Raw genomic sequence first — 15,771 nt, 5'->3', positions numbered from 1 at the left:
CTGACAAGGGGGTACTCCAGGATCGAGTTGAGAAATACTGTCCTAGAGTACTAGTGAAACCAGGTATGTATACATTTAGCTTCCTATAGAGCTGGTGTAAATGCTGATGTCTAACTGCTGGAGATATGTGTATCACTTACAGTATTTTAGACGTTACACACATATTAACCCTACCCAGGCTTCACCCCCCATGTATGTCCACTGTGCAAAGATGCACTATCCAAGACACATGCCTATTCACAGAATGGCAATCAGGCAGCATAATGACACATATGCACGCATCAGCTAGTACAGTGGTGCCTCGCATAACGGACGCCTCGCACAGCGAACGCTGCGCACAACGAACTTTATGTCTTGATCCGTACAACGAACTTCGTTTCACACAACGAAGTCGCCCGAGCTGCATCCTTCCGCGCAGGCACTGCGCTTAACTGCCCTCTCTCCGCCTGGTTCCCTCTTGCCCCCCCGACTCCCCGACACGATCGGGGCAAAAAGGAGCCCAAGCCCTCTTTCCCCGCCGATTCCCCAACTCCCCACACAATATCGGGCCAGGAGGGAGCCCAAGTCCTCCTGGCCACGGCGACCCCCTAACCCCACCCTGCACTACATTACGGGCAGGAGGGATCCCAGGCCCTCCTGCCCTCGACGCAAACCCCCCCCCCCCCCAACGACCGCCCCCCCCCAAGAACCTCCGACCGCCCCCCCAGCCGACCCGCGACCCCCCTGGCCGACCCCCACGACACCCCCAACCCCCTTCCCCGTACCTTTCTGTAGTTGGCCGGACAGACGGGAGCCAAACCCGCCTGTCCGGCAGGCAGCCAACGACGGAATGAGGCCGGATTGGCCCATCCGTCCCAAAGCTCCGCCTACTGGTGGGGCCTAAGGCGCCTGGGCCAATCAGAATAGGCCCGGGAGCCTTAGGTCCCTCCTGGGGGCGGGGCCTGAGGCACATGGGCCCAACCCGACCATGTGCCTCAGGCCCTGCCCCCAGGAGGGACCTAAGGCTCCCGGGCCTATTCTGATTGGCCCAGGCGCCTTAGGCCCCACCAGTAGGCGGAGCTTTGGGACGGATGGGCCAATCCGGCCTCATTCCGTCGATGGCTGCCTGCCGGACAGGCGGGTTTGGCTCCCGTCTGTCCGGCCAACTACAGAAAGGTACGGGGAAGGGGGTTGGGGGTGTCGTGGGGGTCGGCCAGGGGGGTCGCGGGTCGGCTGGGGGGGCGGTCGGAGGTTCTTGGGGGGGGGCGGTCGTTGGGGGGAGGGGGGTTTGCGTCGAGGGCAGGAGGGCCTGGGATCCCTCCTGCCCGTAATGTAGTGCAGGGTGGGGTTAGGGGGTCGCCGTGGCCAGGAGGACTTGGGCTCCCTCCTGGCCCGATATTGTCGGGGAGTTGGGGAATCGGCGGGGCAAGAGGGCTTGGGCTCCCTTTTGCCCCGATCGTGTCGGGGAGTCGGGGGGGCAAGAGGGCTTGAGCTCCCTTTTGCCCCGATCGTGTCGGGGAGTCGGGGGGGCAAGAGGGCTTGAGCTCCCTCTTGCCCCGATCGTGTCGGGGAGTCGGGGGGGCAAGAGGGCTTGAGCTCCCTCTTGCCCCGATCGTGTCGGGGAGTCGGGGGGGCAAGAGGGCTTGAGCTCCCTCTTGCCCCGATCGTGTCGGGGAGTCGGGGGGGGCAAGAGGGCTTGAGCTCCCTCTTGCCCCGATCGTGTCGGGGAGTCGGGGGGGGCAAGAGGGCTTGAGCTCCCTCTTGCCCCGATCGTGTCGGGGAGTCGGGGGGGCAAGAGGGCTTGAGCTCCCTCTTGCCCCGATCGTGTCGGGGGTGCCAGGGACCACACGGAGTCACCCACCGTACCACCCAATTCGGGTAAGCGCAGGTATCGGTGGGTGGCTTATTTGCGGGGGGGGTGCCTTATTTTACTTTTTTTCTAAAAAGGGGGGGCTGTCTTATTTGATGGCCCTGCCTTATCATCGGGGAAACACGGTAGAAAAAAAAAAAAATGAACAGTTAAGTCCCAGTTTTTGCCGCTGAGACTCTGCCCTCTCACTGTAAAATTAGACTCTACTTAGTCTGTCTTTAAATTTAAAAAATGTGTGTTGTTTTAAAAAACAATTATGTTTTTAGATGTATCTAAATAAAAATAATAACCAAAAATTTATCTTTTTTTATGTCATCTTAGCATATTTTATGCTACAGAACGAATTATTTTTTTTAACATGTATTGTTATGGGAAAACGCGTTTCACATAACGAACTTTTCGCATAACAAACTTGCTCCTGGAACGAATTAAGTTCGTTGTGTGAGGCACCACTGTATTCTAAACATGTGAGGAGTGTGTGGCGCAGTGGTTGGATCTACAGCCTCAGCACCCTGGGGTTGTGGGTTCAAACCCCGCGCTGCTCCTTGTGACCTTGGGCAAGTCACTTAATCCTCCATAGCCCCAGGTACGTTAGATAGATTGTGAGCCCACCGGGACAGAGAGGGAAAATGCTTGAGTACCTGATTGTAAAAAACCGCTTAGATAACCTTGATAGGCGGTATATAAAATCCTAATAAAAAAAAAAAAAAAAATGTGTGTGTGTAATGTACATAAATGTAAGTGCCTATAACCCAACGCAACACAACAGAAATATACAAAACAAATCCTAAAACAGTGGATTAGCATGGAATACAATACAAAAACATAAAGGGCAAGGCAAGAGGCCTTAGTCATTGACTCTTAGTCATTGATCAGGAGCTTGATTAAAGAGTCAGGTCTTTGTGCTTCTTGGAATCCTGGAATCATCACAAGAACCTGGAGTGATCATAGAAACTTAGAAACACGATGGCAGATAAAGACCCTTCCAGTCTGCCCATCCATAGTATCCACTATCTCCTACTCTCCCTAAGAGATCCCATGTGCCTGCCCCACACTTTTGTGAATTCAGACACAGTCTTTGTCTCCACCTCCTCTACCAGGAGAAAAAAAAAAGGAAAAGTATTTCATTAGATTACTCCTGAGGCTATCACCAAAGGTCCACCAAGCCTAATATCCCGTTTCCAATAGTGACCAAACCAGGTGATGAGAGTGTGGTGCAATGGTTAAAGCTACAGCCTCAGCACCCTAAGGTTGTGGGTTCAAACCCACACTGTTCTTGTGTCCCTGAGCAAGTCACAATCCCCCCATTGCTCCAGGTATATTAGATAGATTGTGAGCCCACAAGGACAGAGAGGGAAAATGCTTGAGTACCTGAATAAATTAATGTAAATTGTTCTGAGCTCTCTTGAAAGAACGGTATAAAAAATTGAATAAATAAATAAAGATCCATCTGCACCCTTCTCCTCTCCCAAAAAAAAATAGATAGATTCCATGTTGCTTATTCCAAGGACACTGCACTTGATGAACATTTGGTTTATAAACTGGGCTGCACTGGTCAACCTGGCAGAGTGCCAGGGACAACTAAAATATCATCTCCAGCAGACTTCAAGGTATGTGAAGATATATAATTAAATCTCCTCTGATGGTAGACAGAGATAATAGAAAAAATACTATTTTAGGGGGTTGTGCTGGTTGGGGGAGGCAAGCTGCCCCAAGACCTTCATTTGTTGATTCACATAACTTCCAGAATCTCTGCATGAAAACCTAGTTCCACAATAGAGATATTTTTTATATAAATCCACTGCTGGGCGTATCCCTAAAAACGAATATGTAAAGAACAAGTCAAAATATCAAAACAAGAAACACTGAACTCTTCTGGGAGGACGGGCTATAAAACTAATTAAATTAATAAAACTAAATACATTTTCTTACCTCAGATTCTTAGTACTGAGTAGATTTCTTCTCACTTCACTGAACTTACCAACTACGATACCAAAACATTTGTATCAAAACTCCCTACGCGCAGTAGTCCTCTTGACAACTGCCCCGCTTACCTACTGTTGGCCATTCCCCCCCCCCCCCCATATCATAGCCTGGCTCACTAACCTCCTAAATAGCTCCCTGAACCAAGGCAAATTACCCAAGGAAATGGGAAAAATTGCTCTCACACCCCTACCGAAAACTTCAACAGCAGACCTTTCCAAAACTTCAAATTACTGGCATCCCAATTCTAACAAAAATCCTTGAAACCCACATAAACAAACAACTAGCCTCTGATATTGAGCTACATTCATGCCTTCACCCATCCCAATATGGGTTCAGAAAGTAACACAGCACAGAACTCCTTATCATCACCCTAATCACCAAAGTAAAACAACTACTAAACATCGGCCATCAAGCAATACTACTCCAGTTTGATATTTCCACTGCCTTTGACTCGGTAGACCATCATTTACTCATACGCCAAACTATCTGAAATCAGAATTATAGGAGCTGGTTAAACTGGTCCACAGACTTTCTACAAAACTTAGAGTACACGGGTAAAAAGGAAAGAGCATTCTCCAACCCCTGGAAAGCATTCTGCGTAGTTCCGCAAGGCTCCCCATTATCCCCCATCCTTTTCAACCTTTTCATGAACTCACTTGGAAACATTAAATTAGAAGACGAGACCTTACTATCCTACGCAGATGACATTCTTCTCCTCATCCCTATTAACCAACCAAACATAGACGAGAAAATTTCAAACAACATTGAAAAAATCCACACCTGGGCAACCAAGAACAAACTTAAACTAAATGCCACCAAAACCAAAGCATCTGTTTCCACACTGCTCAGCAGAATGCCCCAACAAGCATTAATCTTCAATCCAGTACCACCCTTGCAGTAGAGAAATCCTCAAAAGTACTTGGCATCATTCTGGATGACACACTCACAATGGATCCTCAAATCTCCAGCCTCCAGAAAAAGACTATCTTTACTATGCGCCAACTAAGACTTATTAAGCCATACTTCCACCAACATCATTTTGCTCTGATTGTCCAGCTGATGGTACTACCCCACAGCATACTTGGGATCAACTCCTCTCTAGTTCACAAACAGCAGCTCATTCAGAACACAGCTATCAGACTTATCTTCAACCTAAAGAAATATGATTCAATCTTAGCCTACCTCAAACAATTACACTGGCTACCAATTTCATCATGAATATTCTTCAAAACATCATGCATCCTACACCACATAATCCACGGAAACTCAGCCACTCCTTTCACCCAGCTATTCTCAACGGCCTGGTCTACCTCTAGGAGATTCATAAACAGAATACAGTTGAATCTACCTTCCACAAAAAATCTCCATTACAGGCGTTTGTTCCACTCCATGCTTACATTCATAGGAGTAAAAACATGGAATAACCTGCCAGAAATGATCAGAAAAGAAACTAAACATACAACATTCCGTAAAAAACTGTAAACCTTCCTCTTTGTCAGCTGAACCTACTTGACTTCTCAGAAATGAATCTTTCCACCTCTTTCGCTAGATGAGCTCCTAGACAACTATGATTTTTTGCCCCCTTCTTACTCTGCCCCCCCTTTCAAGGTCCCTTTTAATCCCTCCTCCTGATCCCCTTTCAACCCCTCTCGGAATGTCGCCTAAAGCCTGAATAGGTATGTGCGACACACAAATAGAAGATTAGATTACATTAGATTAAATCTTCTGCTTCCTTTCTCTTCTAGGGTCCTGAGTGGACTCCCCTGTGCTTCTTTTTTCAAGATCTTAGACCAGATACCCCAGACTCCTCCACATTCTCCTGCAAGGCATTTCTACATACAGCACTTTCCAAAAAGCACAATACTTAGACCAAGTTCATTTAGTATCAGTGCCACAAGTCCTTAATTTAGAAATAAATCAAAATACTTTTCAAAATACCTCCATCAGGGAGCTACAAATTAGAGAAAATTGCTTCCTTCTCCAAAAGTCAAAAAATTCCAAGAATTCCTTAAACACTTTTTAAGATACTTCTCCCTAGGTGTTAGGAATGTACTGAGCTGTGGTCCTGTTGTGTCATGTGGTTGTCAAACAAAAAGGAGCTCAACCCTCCCCCCCCAAAAAAAAAAAGAAGTGTTTTTTTTCATATGCCGTCAATAGTGCACATTCTTTTGGAAAAGATCCCATATGAGCAGTATGAGGAGACTGTGTTCTTTGTAAAGAGCATGCACTTTCCTGATAGCATGTACACGAACCATTGTATTATCAGGAAAGAGTGCACACTCTTTTTAAAGAGCACATGCTCTCAATGACACTGCTCCTATGATGACATAAGGAAAAAAATAAAACAAGCGAAATGAGCTTTCCCCAGAAATAATATGCGACAAAAAGAACATAAGAGTTGCCAAACTAGGACAGACTGTTTCCAGCAGTAGGCAATCCAGGTTACAAGTATCTGGCAAGATCCCAAAAGAGTAAAACAGATGTTATCCTTCTTATCCTAGAAATAAGCAGTGGATTTTCCAAGTCCATCTTAATAATGACTTGTGGACTTTTCATTTAGGAAATTAGCCAAACCTTTTTGAAACCCTGCTAAGCTAACTGCTTTCACCATATTCTCTGGCATTGAATTCCAGAGTTTAATTACACATTGAGTGAATAAAATATTTTCTCTGCTTTGTCTTAAATCTACTAATGTAGTAGCTTCATGGCATGCCCGCTAGTCCTAGTATTTTTGGAAAGAGTAAACAAGTGATTCATATCCGTTCCACTCCACTCAGTATTTTATAGACCTTCATCATATCTCTTCTGAGCTGTTTCTTCTCCAAGCTGAGGACCCCTGGCCACTTTAGCCTTTCCTATAGTGGGAGAAGTCTCATCCCCTTTATAATTTTTTTTTTTAATTATTATTTCTTTATTCAATTTTCAAAAATACAATTCAAGATTTACTTGTACAGAAAGCTGTTAAGTCAAGAAAAAAAATATCACAATAATATTATAAATTCAAAGATACTTAATTAAACTTAATTCAGCTCAAGTCCACAAAGGATCCAAAATGTTATTATGAACGGAGAGAAACAAGAAATTATTATTAAGGAAAATAATGCTAGTCAGCTAGTGAGGACATCTATTTTTCTATACTCCTTCTTTCTTTTCCTTCTCGAGCCGAGAAAGAGATAGGAAGGATGTCAGCTGGTAAGGCTCAAAGAAAACATATTTTTGAGAATTATATTGTATAACGCATTTACAAGGATATCGTAGGAAAAATGTTGCTCCAAGAGCTATGATTCCCGGTTTTAACATAAGAAACTCTTTTCTTCGCCTTTGTGTGTCTCTAGCTAAGTCTGGAAACATTTGTATTTTAAGTCCCATAAATTCTTTCGCTCTATTTTTAAAGAAAAGTCTCAAAATCCAATTCTTGTCCATTGTTAGAGCTAAAGTTGCCACTAATGTTGCGGGAGTAGCCATTTCTCTATCTGATAATTCCAATAATGCCGATACATCCATTGGTCCTTGGCTTTCTTCCTGTTGCTGAATTTGATTTTTCTTGGGAAGATAGTACACCTGTGTAAATGGAGGTAATGAACCCTCAGGAACATCTAATATTTCCGTCAGGTATCGTTTTAACATCTCACGCGGAGTGATGGTTGTAATTCCTGGAAAATTAATCAATCTGATATTGTTGGCTCTTGAAAAATTTTCAAATGACTCAATCTTCCTTCTCAAATTTACATTGTCCTTAATTAAAGTCTCTTGAAGCTGTTTGGAAGATTTTAATTCACTTTTGATACTATCCAAAGATATATTAGAGTCAGCAATGTCTTGTTTTATTGAGGAAATTTCTTTTTCTTGGTCTTTCATTTTCCCCTCCACTTGCACTTGTTGAATATTAGTTGTTTTTACCATATTAGCCACCAAGTCCCACAAGGCATCTAGAGTAACTTCTTGGGGCTTGACTATAATAGGAAATTGTAAATGAGTAATCAAAAGTTTTTGCTCACCAGTCGACCGCTCTCCTCCACTTCCCTCCACCAGAGTAGGTCCAGATTCAGTTGTTACTGCAACCCCGTCCGTATTCAGGCTCTCCTGCAGAGCTTGTGAGCCTGAAACGGCTTCCTCAACACTGCTCCGCGCAGCCTCCGGGGGAGAGCCCATCCCGACTTCCGGTAGGCTCTCGACCCCTGGGGAGCTGGTTGCACGGGGGTGCATAGGAGGAGGTCTTACGTCGGGACTCAACGTGGTCTCAAAACTTCGGTGAGACACCTCTGTTCCGTTCACATGAGGAGTCTCTAACCGCAAATCTCCCGACGTCGTCATGGTGCCCTGGAATGGCAGAAACAGCGCTTCAATATTTCCGGAGGTAGGTGTTCCGGAGCGCAGGGAGGCCCCACCAGTGCTCTTTCCCCTTCTTTTCAGCATGTTAAAGAACAGATTAAAGCTCAAAGAAGAGCTCAAAAATCGTCAACTTGGCGTCTGTTCGGCGACCTGCTTTAGCGACTTGCATCCGCGGCCATCTTGGATCTCTCCCCCTTTATAATTTTTGTTGCTATTCTCTGTATCATTTCTAATTCCACTGTATCTTTTTTGAGATACAGTGACCAGAATTGCACCCATAATCGAGGTGTGGTTGCACCATGTAACCATAGAAAGAGCATTATAACATTCTCAGTTTTGATTTCCCCCCCCCATCACCAGTGATCTTCAGCCTCTCTCTGCAGCCATTTGGAGTGCTGTTGAGTAGGCCACCGTGTGTCCCTGGTCTAGCACAGTGAGGGGGAAGGGAGGCCCGATTGTCTCCCCTCACTGCACTGGAACACTTCCTCTCTTTTCTTCTTTGGCGGGAAGCCCCACCCCCTCCAGCACTGGTGATCTTCAGCCTCTCTCTGCAGGGCTGCCGAGTAGTCAGGGCTGCCGAGTAGTCAGGTCCTTGTCTAAGAGCCACACCAAAGGGCCCTTTGCATGGCCCTTTGTGTGGACCAAGAGGGCCAGGAAGAAAGTGAGTAAATCTACTCTAGATAAGAAGACAGTTGTTTGTTCAATGCAACCCAATGCAACGTTATCTTTTTGTGCCATAGCTTCTAATTCACCCATCTTATTCCTTAGGCTCCTTGCATTCGTGTACATACACTTCAGTTTACGGCCTGTTTTTTTCTTGCATTTCCTTCCCTCTTGTGTCCCTTTTGGTCTATCTTGCCTGTGATCCGGTGAGTCTTCTCCTATAATTTCCTGCACCGTGTCCTCTGGTGAGTCTTCCCCTCTATCTTCCTGCACGGTATCCTCCAGGTATACCGGTTCCTGAACCATCGACTCTCTTTCTCGGTCGACTGTCGGCTTTTCCCTTCTTCCTAGATTAAAAACTTCTCAACTTCTCGCTTGATGTTGCTTGCAAGTAGCCTCGTTCCGTCTCTGCTGAGGTGGAGTCCATCCTTCCTGTACAGCTTACTGTTCCCCCAGAACGTCGTCCAGTTACGCATGAAGTGGAATCCTTCTTCCTCACACCAGTGCCACATCCATGCATTGACTGCTTGCAGCTCCATCTGCCTCTTCTCGTCAACCCTGGGTACCGGCAAAATCTCCAAGAATGCTATCCTCTGCGTTCTGTTCTTCAGTCTATCAGAATAGTTTCTAACCTAACCCACTAGAATCTAGGACTAGATGAGTACTGCTTCAAACTGTAATCTTGTAGCAATGGAATGCACTAGACCTCCCACATCCCCTCCAAACAAGTGGTGATCCTCCTCTAACATTGCACACCATGTGAGCTGCACTATTTTGCCAACCAACATTCCTCCCTGTGCCCCTCATCAGCAAGAATTGAGTGGCGGAGAATATTTTTGCTTTTTTTCTACATCAGCCTCCTCTGCAACACCAAGAGCGACGACATCTGGTCTATCAATATTTTCATGAGTCCTTTGTCCTCAAGGATTCAAGAACTTCAAATCATGAGTTATTTTTTCACTGACTTGTGGAGACTGATAAGATGACCTTCTGCTGTGCAGGAGTTAAAATATGGAACTCCCTTGTGGGTCAAATTCAAAATTGCCATGAAAAAGGCTCATTTAGAAAACTACTCAAGATGCAATTATTTTTGGATGCCTTTTTCTAGCCAATAACTTGTTTCTCTGGTATAATTGATGAATTATTCAAAATCTCTTTTTATAAGCTTTGTGTTAGTTTGCAGATATGATCTCTGAGGATTGTTTGTGTGTTTGTCTTATATTTTTTATAATTTTATGTATGTAAATTATATAAACCGTTTACTGCTAAATGGTATAGAAATTTTTAAAATAAATAAATTAGTTTTTCCACAAAAACAGAACGATCTTAACCCCTTTACAAATATGCCTGGATATGATCAACGAATGGGCATTAAATAATAAATCCTCAAAAAACCACCAGAATTTGGATTATAGGGACTTCGAGCTCTCCTTCAGTCACTCCACTCTTGCATTCTTTAGATATGTTAAAGGGAAGCAGCTGGCTAGGGAGGAGATGGGACCGCTGGACGACGGAGACAGGAAGGGAGTGGTGAAGGAGGAGAAAGAAGTGGCAGAAAGACTTAACATGTTCTTTTCATCTGTATTTACAATGAAGACACAACCAACATACTGGAACCTGAGCAAATCTTCAATGGAGATCAAGCAGAAAAATTAACATCCTTGGAAGTGAGCCTTGAAGACGTACGCAGGCAGATAGAAAAATTAAAAACTGACAAATCCCCGGGTCCGGATGGAATCCATCCAAGGGTTCTGAAGAAACGAAAGGAGGAAATAGTGGAACTACTGCAGCAAATTTACAATCTATCCCTGAAAACAGGTATGATCCTGAAGGATTGGAAGATAGCCAACGTTACGCCCATCTTTAAAAAGGGATCAAGAGGTGACCCGGGAAACTACAGACTGGTGAGTCTGACCTCTGTTCCAGGGAAAATGGCGGAAGCACTGATAAAAGAAAACATCGATGAACATCTTGAAAAAAACAAACTTCTGATAACCAGCCAACATGGCTTCTGCAAGGGGAGATCGTGCCTAACAAACTTATTGCACTTCTTCGAAGGAATTAACAAACGGACAGAGGAATTAACGGATGGACAGAGGAGACCCCATAGACATCATATATCTAGATTTCCAAAAAGCCTTTGACAAGGTACCCCATGAACGCCTACTTCGGAAACTGAAGAACCATGGGGTGGAAGGAGACATACATAGATGATCAGAAACTGGTTGGCGGGCAGGAAACAGAGGGTAGGAGTAAAGGACCACTACTCGGACTGGAGGAGGGTCACGAGTGGAGTCCCGCAGGGCTCATTGCTCGGGCCACTGCTATTTAATATATTCATAAATGATCTAGAAACCGGGACGAAGTGTGAAATAATAAAATTTGCGGACGACACCAAACTATTAGTGGAGCTTGGACTAAAGAGGACCGCGAAGAATTGCAAAGGGACTTGAACAAACTAGGGGAATGGGCGATGAGATGGCAGATGAAGTTCCACGTTGAGAAATGTAAAGTATTACATGTGGGAAGCAGAAACCAAGGTACAACTATACGATGGGAGGGATGTTATTGAATAAGAGTACCCAAGAAAGGGACTTGGAGGTAATGGTGGACATGACAATGAAGCCGACAGCACAGTGCGCAGCAGCTGCTAAGAGAGCAAATAGAGTGCTAGGTATAATCAAGAAGGGTATTACTACCAGAATGAAAGAAGTTATCCTGCCGTTGTATCAGGCAATGGTGTGTCCGCATCTGGAGTACTGCATCCAATATTGGTCGCTGTACCTTAAGAAGGATATGGCGTTACTCGAGAGGGTTCAGAGGAGAGCGACACGTCTGATAAAAGGTATGGAAAACCTTTCATACGCTGAGAGATTGAAGAAACTGGGACTCTTTTCCCTGGAGAAGAGGAGACTTAGAGGGGATATGATAGAGACTTACAAGATCATGAAGGGCATAGAGAGAGTAGAGAGGGACAGATTCTTTAAACTTTTAAAAAATAAAAGAACAAGAGGGCATTCAGAAAAATTGAAAGGGGACAGATTCAAAACGAATGCTAGGAAGTTCTTCTTTACCCAACGTGTGGTGGACACCTGGAATGCGTAATAGGGCAGAGTACGGTACTGGGGTTCAAGAAAGGATTGGACAATTTCCTGCTGGAAAAGGGGATAGAGGGGTATAGATAGAGGATTATTGCACAAGTCCTGGACCTGTTGGGCCGCCGCATGAGCGGACTGCTGGGCACGATGGACCTCAGGTCTGACCCAGCGGAGGCATTGCTTATGTTCTTATGTTGTATTATTTGACACCATGAAGTACCTAGGTGTGCATCTAGATGTGTCACTGTCATTCAGTAAACAATCATCTGTGACCAGATCTTGTTTTGCATCACTTTGTCAAAGCTGTTCGTCCCTATATTGATAAATCAAGTTATGAATCTTTAATTCACGCTTTAGTAATTTCCAAATTGTAATTTTTTAAGAGCAACTTCGGGAGACCAGTATAAATTATATTACAATAGTCCAAACAGTACAAAATACTGCCACCAGGGTTTTAAACAATGTCTGTAGATATGATCAAGTGACTCTGCTTTTGAAGGAGTACCACTTGCTACCCATAAAATTTTGTTTAATGCATAAAACATTAACCTTGACTTTCAAAGTTTTACATTTAGGTACACCTGACTACTTATCAAAGTTTTTGGTACCTTACAGACTAATTAGAAATTTGCATTCTTCCAACACTCAGCAGTTGTCTCTACCCTCAGTTCACCTGGCAAGACTGACTTCAACACGAAATTTTGCTTTTTTTGCTTCTGCACCATATTTATGGAATTCTATTCCTATTGAATTACATACGGACAGGGCAGGATTAACCAATAGGCCAAGTAGACACATGCCTAGGGCCCGAAATGGTCAGGGGGACCCGATGAAGGAGGGCATCAACATTGTTTTTTCCAAACGGCAATGGGCCCCTCCAGCATCGATCAGCAACGAGGGCCCCTCCATCGATGGAAAGTAAGACAAGCAAGCAACACGGGTAAGAAAGACAACGAGAACTGTAATTGTGCAAGCGGTGCTGCTTGCCCAAAGTTTCCCTCTGACGCAGCTTCCTGTTTCCGCCTGGGCGCATGGTGGGGTGGGGTGGGGCTGGGCTGGGCAGGGGGCCCAGTGTACTTGTGTGCCTAGGGGCTCTCGAATTAATCCTGCCCTGCGTACGGAACTTTTTTATACTAAATTTAGAAGCTGCTTGATAACCGATCTTTTCATTTTAGCACAGTCTACCACCTGGAGAGGACATGGCACAAAGATCAAATCCAGGTCAACAAGGGACACTGGCACAAATAAGTACACGAATGTAAACAAATGCTGAAAGAAAAGTGCAAAGTCTACTATTCCCAGCTGGTGGGTGACCACTCCATCAACACCAAGGAATTCTTTAGAATAGTGTAAACTGACCAACACCACAAAACTAGTCCTGGTTCCCCAGGAACAAGCTCATCCTCCAGTCAACAAACTCACTGATTACTTCTGTTCAAAGATCCAGTCTCTCCACATTAAGCTCAACCCCCTCAACACAAGTGAGAACTAGCCATGTGCAATCTCTCCTCAAAACCATACCACAGACCTAATCTGGGAAACGTTTGCCCCCTCCCCCCCAGAGTTCAACTTCAACCTGTTCCAGAAACTCTATGCCAAATACGTTCATGGACGATGCCCATTAGACACATGCCCACCCAAGATCATTCAACTCGCCTCCCCCCTTAGCTTACTTTTCAACTGGACTCAAACAATGCTTAACAACGGCACATTACCAGGAATAATAATAATAATTTATTTTCTTGTATACCACCCTGCCAACAGTTCTAGGCAGTTCACAACAGGAAAACTGAGACATTTCAGCAAAAGATACAGTTTCAAAAAAGTGCTACTACATACGTCAGTCTAATACACCATTAGTTAAAATACAATTTCAAATATTGCTATGAATTAAAATGTGAGTTAAAAAGATTAAAAACTAAAAACCTCATCGTAAATATTAAAAATCAGCATTCTTGTTTATAAAATAAGTAAGTTTTTAATCATTTCCTAATGTAAAGTAAGAGCAATCAACGGGCTTAACCAGAAGTTCATCTTCCCAGCCTGATACTCCAATGTCCTGTCCAAAAAAGTCATAACGACAGGCCTTTGGGATAGGGAAGATGAACATACCTGAATTTCTCGTACATTTTATTGAATAAGACAGTTTCAAATAAGAAATCAAATAAGAGGGCAATAATCCAAAAAGCGCATTATAACAGATACACCCAAACTTAAAAAACAAAATGGCAGCCAATGCAGTTTGGTATAAAAAGGACTGACAAGATCATATTTTTTAAGACCAAAAATCAAACGAACTGCAGCATTCTGAACTAATCGGAGTCTTAATAAAATCTTTTTTGGTAACCCCAAATAAACATTACAATAATCCAAAGTGGACAATACCGTAGATTGGACCAGTAACCGAAAGTTATTCCCAAAATTTTCAAATTTGACACTATCTTGAAACTTTGACTCTTCAAATGTATAGTTCTTTCCTGAATTTTTTCATTAGGGCTTGCTAGAAAACATTCTTCAGTATCTAATTGTATCTAACTACCGACCTGTCACCTCCATCCCTTTCTTTGTGAAACTACTAGAAGGACTAGTGTATCACCAACTGCTCAACTATCTAGAAGAGAATGATATACTTCACGACTCCCAATATGGCTTTCGGCCACTATTCAGAACAGAGACAGTTCTAGCCTCACTAACGAACGATATCTACCAACTCTTCAGCAGAGGACAGAGTGCTCGTATACTATAATTCGACCTAGCAGCACCTTTGGCTTTGTAGACCACTACATACTTTTTTCATGCCTGGATGCTATTTCCATCACAAGAACTGTTCTAAATTGGTTTAGGGGCTTCCTAACAAGTCATTTATACCAAGTCTTCTACAATAACAAACTTACCCCAGTCTGGACCACTCACTCCCACTTACTACAAGCAACTGCACTAGCTTCTGATCGAGGCCCGATCATTATTTAAACTGGGCTGCTTCATGTACAAGACTCTTTATAGTCTCCTACCAAACTGCATGACTGAAGTATTTGGGTTTGCCCCCCCCCCCCCCCACACACACCTTTTGCATTCCAACTCCATCTTCGGCAGTTCAGGCAAGGATTAAAAACACACAACAAATTCCTAGTAGAGAACTAAACCCTGTGCCCTCTCTGCATATCACACACACTCCTCAAGACGAATGAGTCTGTGCATAGATCTTTTTCTATCAACTCTATACCTGACTTCTCTTGGCTCTTTCTTTTGGTACTCCACATCTATATCTGTACCGATATTTGATAGTTGTTCATCTACTTGAGCTCTTTTCGTATTACCTTACCATAATTGTACTTGACTTGACCTTGCCATGATCCTATGTTACTTGTACTTATTTCCTCTTCAAGAGTTCTTTCGTATTACCTTATCATTACTGTATTTGGTTCTGACCTTATCATGTTCCTATGTTACTTGTACTTATATCCTCACCTCTTTATGTACGGTCTTCTCCTTAACTCCTGTTAACAACATTGAAAATGGTGTATTGCGATATACAAATAAAATGCTATGTTATGTTATGTTCCATTCCTTTCCTAATTATTCCTAACATTGTATTTGCTTTCTTAGCCACCGCTGCACACTGAGCAGAGGGTTTCAATGTATCATCAATGATGACAAATCAATCCCAAAGACCTGCTCCTAGTCCTTTGTATTCTATGTTCGCACATGTACACCTAGATAGAATACAAAAGACTAGGAGCAGGTCTTTGGTATTGATTTGTACTTGAGACTGACCCCTCCTTATATATATTTATATATTCTTAGGCTTTTTGATATTTTTGATCATCAATGATGACACTTAGA

The 15,771-nt window shown here is 43.8% G+C and overlaps 1 protein-coding gene across 2 annotated transcripts in view; it reads left to right on the top strand.

Moving 5' to 3' along the window:
- The window catches only part of LOC117358956 (SNF-related serine/threonine-protein kinase-like), a 194,874-nt gene that overhangs the window by 165,067 nt on the left and 14,036 nt on the right, over positions 1–15,771 (top strand). The window lies entirely within an intron of this gene.

This window comes from Geotrypetes seraphini, chromosome 4 (genome assembly GCF_902459505.1).
Source record: "Geotrypetes seraphini chromosome 4, aGeoSer1.1, whole genome shotgun sequence".
In the NCBI taxonomy this organism is placed as follows: domain Eukaryota; kingdom Metazoa; phylum Chordata; class Amphibia; order Gymnophiona; family Dermophiidae; genus Geotrypetes; species Geotrypetes seraphini.
This window is presented reverse-complemented; position numbering and strand designations above follow the sequence as displayed.